The 7,641-nt window shown below is 46.4% G+C and overlaps 1 non-coding gene across 1 annotated transcript; it reads left to right on the top strand.

Annotated features, from left to right (window-relative positions):
* Positions 1 to 5,398: 5,398 nt before the first annotated feature.
* On the top strand, positions 5,399 to 5,495 carry trnal-uag (transfer RNA leucine (anticodon UAG)). Its single transcript is given in 2 exon segments — positions 5,399 to 5,436; positions 5,451 to 5,495. It is a non-coding gene; the product is annotated as a tRNA-Leu (tRNA).
* Positions 5,496 to 7,641: the final 2,146 nt, after the last annotated feature.

Below are 7,641 nucleotides of genomic sequence, written 5' to 3'. Positions count from 1 at the left end.
AGACAGTACTCCAGATGTGGTCTTACCAATGCCCTGTATAGCTGAAGCATAACCTCCCTACTTTTGTATTCAATTCCCCTTGCGATAAACACGAGCATTCTATTAGCTTTCCTAATTACGTGCTGTACCTGCATACTAACCTTGTGCGATTCATACACGAGGACACCCAGATCCCTCTGCATCTCAGGGCTCTGCAATCTCTCACCATTTAGATAATATGCTTCTTTTTTATTCTTCCCGCCAAAGTGGACAATTTCACACTTTCCCACATTTTACTCCATTTGCCAGGTTGTTGCCCACTCACTTAACCGATCTACATCTCTTTGTAGCCCCCTTATAAGAACATACGAAATAGGAGCAGGAGTAGGCCATTCAGTCCCCAAAGCCTGCCCCACCATTTAATAAGATCAGGGATGATTTGCCCCAGACCTCAACTCCTCTTTCGTGCCAGCTCCTCATAGCCCTCAACTCCCCAATATTTCAAAAATCTATCTACCTCCTCTTTAAATGCTTTCAGTGATTTAGCCTCCACAACTCTCTGGGTAGAGAATTCCAGACATTCACTACCCTCTGAGAGAAGAAATTCCTTTGCATCTCAGTTTTAAATGACTGTCCCCTTATTCTGTAACTATGTCACCTGGTTTGAGATTCCCCCACTAGTGGAAACATCTACCCTGTCAAGCCCCCTCAGAATCTTATACATTTCAATAAGATCACCCTTATTCTTCTAAACTTTAATGTATAAAGGCCTAACTTGTTAGCCATTCTTGATAAGTCAACCCCTTTCTCCCAGGAATCAGCTGAGTGAATCTCTTTTGACTGTATCCAATGCCAATATATCCTTTCTTAAATACGGGGACCAAAACTGTACACAGCACTCCAGGTGTGGCCTCACCAACACCCTGTACAGCTTTAACAAGACTTCCCTATTTTTAAACTCCAGCCCCCTAGCAATAAAGGCCAAAATTCCATTTGCCCTCTTAATTACTTGCTGCACCTGCATGCTAACTTTTTGTGTTTCAATCACAAGAACACCCAGATCCCTCTTTTTTGGATTCTCTGTCTATTTATATAATAGTCTGCATTTTGATTCTTCCTACCAAAGTGTATGACCTCACACTTTCCTACATTAAACTCCATCTGCCAAGTTTTTGCCCACTCACTCAACCTATCTATATCCCCTTGGAGATTCCTTATGTCTTCATGACAACATGCCCTACCTATTTTTGTATCATCAGCAAATTTGGATATATTACACTCTGCCCCCTCCTCCATGTCATTAATATAGATAGTAAATAATTGAACCCCAAGCACTGATCCTTGTGGCACTCCACCAGTCACATCCTGCCAATGAGAAAATGGCCCATTTATGCCTACTCTTTGTTTCAAGGAATTGGTAACTCGTGTGTGCATCATCACTTCAGGAAGTGATGTCATACAGTATGTGACAGAGTAGGAGATGGGATGATCCCCGGTAAGATGTGCCTGTAATACTCTCCTGTAAATTGTATATAGTATTGTCAGTCTTCAATGAAAAAGTCAAATTATTTGTTGGCGTTGATCAGTGTGTGATTGGTAAGTCTGTGTGATGAACAGGGGTTGGCAACATGTCTGTACATGGACACCAGTGTCCACGTTAAAACAGTTCGGTCCGTGACTGATAATTTCAGGGATGAGAAATTTCCCATTGGCTTCTTCTTCCAGACCAGTCTTACTTTCAATCAAATCGCAGCCGTCAGTTTCACAGCTGACAGGTCCTGAGAGCAGAGATAACGTTTCAGAACCTCGGACAAGTTCGGAGCTTTCCGGCAGTTCTGATTTCATTTAAAAGCCCTCCAGAAAAACCCGAGCTTGTCCGAGTTTCGGAAGTGCTGTCTCTGCTCAAAGCACCTGTCAGCTGTGAAACTGACGGCTGCGATTTTTTAAAGAAGACTAACCATAAAGCTGAGAGTTCTCGCTCTCTGCAACTGTCAGAGAGAGGGAGAGAGAGAGAGGAGAGTAAGAGGGAGAGAGGAGACCGGGTGTGGGTGTCGGCAGAGAGAGGGGCAGAGAGAGAAAGGACAACCTGAAAGGTTTACCCCGTATCCTTAGATTATGACCCCTGGTTCTGGACTCACACCCAAATCCCATGAACGAATAAAAAAAGTCACAACTGTGATTGGCTCTTGTAGCGGACTCTGGTTAACAGACAATATTCGGAGCGCCGGCCCCAGACTGTTTAACACTGACTGAGCTGAGAAAATACAACTCACCCCCGAGAATCCGCAGCACAGACCGAGCGGAGGGGAAAACCTGTCCTGGGAACTCTACATTCAGGGAACAGTTTGTCCTGTGAATATGCAGATGTGAATATTGTGGAAGAGAGATTGTATTAAAGGGGAGGGCGGGTTAGTCTGAAGCCACTGTGTTTGTGGGTCCGCTCTCATCGCCGGATTTCAGAGTCATTCTTGTGTAAAATCAAATGATTTTCCAGTCAAAGAACCGCCCTGCTCCCTGCTCAGCCCCAAAGTGGGAATTCGGGATCATTTTTTTTAATTTCAAGATTTCAGTTGAAAAGTAGAGAACATGTCAGCGAGGGGTGAGAGAGGGCGGTCAGTGCAGCAATAAAACCAGGTTAAATGGAAAATGGAGTCCTCAATCCTAGTGAAAGCTTTTCAACAGCAAACATACTGGAGTGAGAGACAGGAAAGATCTAGTCTGGAAGTCTGGAGTCTCTGAATTTCAATGGAATTGTAGAGTTTGTGAGGAGAGAGAAACACAGAGAGACAGCAGGAGCCGAGAGCTGACAGCAGCTTGTCTCCGCCCCGTCCTCTCTCTGCCTTGAAGTTGCTCTGTGCCACCATCACCGGCTTCATTTCTGACCCAGTTCACACTGACAGTGAGAATTTGTGCAGAGTCCCGGACATGACCGATAGTGCAGCAGCCCAAACGGCTCCTCCAGCCGCCGCCGCCGCCCAAGTCAAGACCCCCAAGAAGAAGAAGGCGGCTCCCCGGAACAAGCCAGCCGGTCTCCCGTTGGGCGAACAGATCCTCAAGATTGTGCCGGCTTTCAGCGATCGCAAGGGGATGTCCCTGGCCGCCATAAAGAAGGCTCTGGGTAGCAGCGGTGTCGATGTGGAGAAGCTCAGGACCCAGATCAAGCAAAGTATCAAGAGGAATGTGAACAAAGGCTCCCTGGTGCAGAGCAAGGGACAGGGAGCCTCCGGCTCCTTAAAAAATCAGCAAGAAGGAAAACCCAGGGAAAAGTGGGAAAGAAGGTGAAGAAACTAGCAGACAAGAAATCTTTAGTGAAGAAACCAGCAGACAAGAAATCTTTAGTGAAGAAACCAGCAACCAAGAAATCTTTAGCGAAGACACCAGCAGCCAAGAAATCTTTAGTGAAGAAACCAGCAGATAAGAAATCTTTAGTGAAGAAACCAGCAGACAAGAAATCTTTCATGAAGAAACTAGCAGACAAGAAATATTTCATGAAGAAACCAGCAGCTAAGAACTCTTTAGTGAAGAAACCAGCAGACAAGAAATCTTTAGTGAAGAAACCAGCAGCTAAGAAATCTTTAGTGAAGACACCAGTAGACAAGAAATCTTTAGTGAAGAAATCAGCTGACAATAAATCCTTCGTTAGAAACCAGCAGACAAGAAATCATTGGTGAAGAAACCAGCAGCCAAGAAAGTGACAACAAAGGAAGTAACAGCCAAGAAAACGAGCAGCAAGGCGGCGGCAACGCCAAATAAGGCGGTGAAGAAAGCAGTGCTTCAGAAAAAGTCTCCTGCGAAGAAGGTCAAAAAAGGCAAGAGTGCGGCGGGCGGAAAGGCGCTGAAGAAAGTGCAGACATGGAAGAGCAAGGTCAAGCCGAAAGCAGCGAAGGCTCAGAAAGCAGGGTCTGGAAAGAAGTGAAAGAGCGCGGGAAACTTGGAAACATCTGAACACAAAGGCTCTTCTCAGAGCCACCCACATCTCTCAGGAAAGAGCTGATCCACTGATCAAATGATCCCTGTCCCGGCCCCGCCTGCAGATTCCACATGGAAATGATTTGGAGTAAATCCAGGATCCCTGGTGACTCGCTGACATCCCCTCCACCCAGCCCTTTCCCCACTCTCTGTAATAAAACAGAAGGATGTCCGGCCCTCACTCTAACTGGAGATGTGTTCGGTGTAGTCTCAGTTCACAAATTCAGGGGGAGAGTCCTGTAAGGCAGCTCGGTCACTCTGACTGAAACCGCCAGTTCCCCGGGGTTGCAGACCCTGACACTGCGGGGAGAGAATCCCCGACTCTATCCCGCCGCCGGGGGAAACAGACAGCTCTGTGTCCGGAGAATAGGGAGGGCCGGGGAGAAGGCACATATTAAAGCGCTGCAATGGACTCAGCTCCTGTGTGTGCACAACTCTCACTGATTCCGTCCTTTGGGAACAGTGCGGTCTAAACAGATCAGGTTAGGAGAGAAACACACAGTCCGAGAATGGCCTCTTTCTTCCTGCATTTCCTCTGTTCTGGGAGCAGATTCTCATTGCGAAGCGGCGCTCAGATCACCGGAGAGAAAAAAAAAAACACACAATTCAAACTGTCCAAATGAAAAACAGAGAATTAACCCGGACACTTCCATTATTAAATTAATTCATCAGCTCCGAACCAGTTCCCGTTAATGTACCGGGATAATCTCGGGATTTATCAAATCGAAGGCAGCGGGATTTATTAAATTGTTGATTCTGACACCCTGTAGTTCAGTTCTTCACTTAACTAGAGGGGGAGATGTGTGAGCAGAGAAACAGAGCGAAATCCAGAGAGGGGACTGAAAACACACCTGGACAGATGTGAAACAGGTCAATCCACTGTTACAATAACTCTATCACTGATTCCCTCCTGACAGTAACCAGTCCTTTCACAGAGACTGTGGGTGGCTCTGAAAAGCGCCTTTGGTTTCTGAGAAGACATTTCGGCCGCTTTACTTTTTCTGGGAGCTCGAGTGCTGGTTTTCTTGGGCAGCAGCACGGCCTGGATATGAGGCAGCACCCCGCCCTGAGCGATAGTCACCCCTCCCAGCAGCTTGTTGAGCTCCTCGTCGTTGCGGACGGCCAGCTGCAGGTGTCTGGGGATGATGCGGGTCTTCTTGTTGTCCCGGGCCGCGTAACCGGCCAGCTCGAGGATTTCAGCGGTCAGATACTCGAGCACAGCAGCCAATGGACCGGGGCTCCAGCACCCACACGCTCAGCATAGTTGCCCTTTCTCAGGAGCCTGTGAACACGGCCCACCGGGAACTGCAGTCCAGTCCGGGAGGAGCGAGACTTGGCCTTGGCCCGAGCTTTCCCGCTGGTCTTTCCTCTTCCAGACATTTCCACAATCTCACAAATACTTTCACAAAGAATGAATAATTTCCTTAGCATTAATGGTAGCCAGTAGGCGGTCAGGATGGCCGAGCGGTCTAAGGCGCTGCGTTTAGCTCGCTGCGTTTAGGTCGCAGTCTCCATTGGAGGCGTGGGTTCGAATTCCACTTCTGATACCTTGCGTTTTGACTGCACTGGAGGCGTTTGGGAGCAGCGGTGAAGAGCAAAGAGAGAACAGGAAAGAACATGGACAAGCAAAATAACAATGGACCCAAAGATGTTGCATCAAAACATTCGAGTCAGATGCAACTAAGCAAACAGCAGGGCACATAAAAGATCAAAAATGTAACCTTTGTATCGGGGTGGAAGATGTTGCCAATATCCTTAATGAATACATTACTGTCTTCTCAAATGAGGGGGTGATGCAGATATTGTTATGAAGGAGGAGGAGTGTGAAGTATTGGACGTGATAACCAAAGGAGAGAGGAAGTCTTAATGGGATGAGCATCCTTGAATGTGGATAAATCACCAGGACCAGATGAAATGTACCCCAGGCTGTTGAATGAAGCCAGGGAAGAAATAGTGGAAGGTCTGACCATCGTTTTCCAGAGGATTGGAGGTCTTGTAACGTTGCAATAAAAGCAAAATACCACGCAGATCAAGCATGGCTGAGCCTTGAGAGTAGAGAAACAGGGCTGAATTCCCTGAACCAGTGCTACAGCTTTCAGAATAGAAGGAGCCTATACAAACCTGATGGGTTCCACTTAAACAAAAGAGCTGGAGGTGTTGACAGTCAGAACAGATAAAATGTGGAGGAGTGTTTGAAGCAGATTCTGTGTGGTTACTGTCGTTGTACTATGGAGTTATTTCAAGGAGGTGATTCTGAATGTAATGGATCAACGTGGACCCACCCAAGGCAAAGGTCACTGAAAATGGCAACGCAGGTGGATAAGGTAGTCAAGAAGGCATACGGCATGCTTGCCTTCATCGGTCGGGGTATAGAGTATAAAAATTGGCAAGTCATGTTGCAGCTGTACAGAACCTTAGTTAGGCCACACTTAGAATATTGCGTGCAATTCTGGTCGCCACACTACCAGAAGGACGTGGAGGCTTTGGAGAGGATACAGAGAAGGTTCACCAGGATGTTGCCTGGTCTGGAGGGCATTAGCTATGAGGAGAGGTTGGAAAAACTCAGATTGTTTTCACTGGAACGACGGAGGTGGAGGGGCGACATGATAGAGGTTTACAAAGTTATGAGCGGCATGGACAGAGTGGATAGTCAGAAGCTTTTTCCCAGGGTGGAAGAGTCAGTTACTAAGGGACATAGGTTTAAGGTGCGAGGGGAAAAGTTTAGAGGGGATGTGCGAGGCAAGTTTTTTACACAGAGGGTGGTGAGTGCCTGGAACTTGCTGCCAGGGGAGGTGGTGGAAGCAGATACGATAGCGACGTTTAAGAGACATCTTGACAAATACATGAATAGGAAGGGAATAGAGGGATATAGGCCACGGAAGTGCAGAAGGTGTTAGTTTAGGCAGGCATCAAGATCGGCGCAGGCTTGGAGGGCCGAATGGCCTGTTCCTGTGCTGTACTGTTCTTTGTTCTTTGTTCTAAGCTTCCCTGTGGTCCAGCCTGGTTGAATGGAACTGAAGCAAACAAATCATCCAGAAGTGGAAAAGAAATATAAGGCCATGAAAGCACATAATTCAGATGGATGCAATACCAGATGGTATGGCAAGAGTGTAAAACAGCAACAGACTGGTGAATAAAACTTTCCCATTGAATAAGACAAGAGAAGAGAAGGGTAATAATAGTGTCAGAGGTGAGTTGTGACACTATTCACATTCCACCTTGATCTGAATAGGACTGTTGAAGGGAGTGATTGAGAAGAATAGAGGAGAAATGAAAAGAAAGGAGAAATAAACAAAAGGTCTTTTGATTTTAGAATGCTTGTTTTTGGAAATGACAGACTGTAAAGTGTGTGTGTCAGAAGATCTTGAGCGAAGTTGGGTGTGACAAGATCACAGGAAAGTTGTGCCCTGAGACAAGGTGTGTCTTGACAGGAAAGCTGCTTTCTTTTGCACAAAATGTAATTTATTCATATAATTTGTGCTATTACATTGCAAAGCAGTTCAATTTTAATATTACATAAGGTACAATACAGATCAGTTTCCTTCAATAAAGTACATGAGGTATCTCACTATCCCTGCCTGCACAGGTTATATTTACAGTATTTACATTACACATCAAACATTCTCTGGTGCAAACAGCCCGAGCGGTTTTACACAGGTTCCAGCCCCTCGCTGTACGAGGGCCTTAGTCTGT

Source organism: Heterodontus francisci, unplaced genomic scaffold, assembly GCF_036365525.1.
Source record: "Heterodontus francisci isolate sHetFra1 unplaced genomic scaffold, sHetFra1.hap1 HAP1_SCAFFOLD_184, whole genome shotgun sequence".
In the NCBI taxonomy this organism is placed as follows: domain Eukaryota; kingdom Metazoa; phylum Chordata; class Chondrichthyes; order Heterodontiformes; family Heterodontidae; genus Heterodontus; species Heterodontus francisci.
The sequence above is the reverse complement of the archived record's forward strand: the minus strand, read 5'-3'. Positions and strand labels throughout refer to the sequence as shown.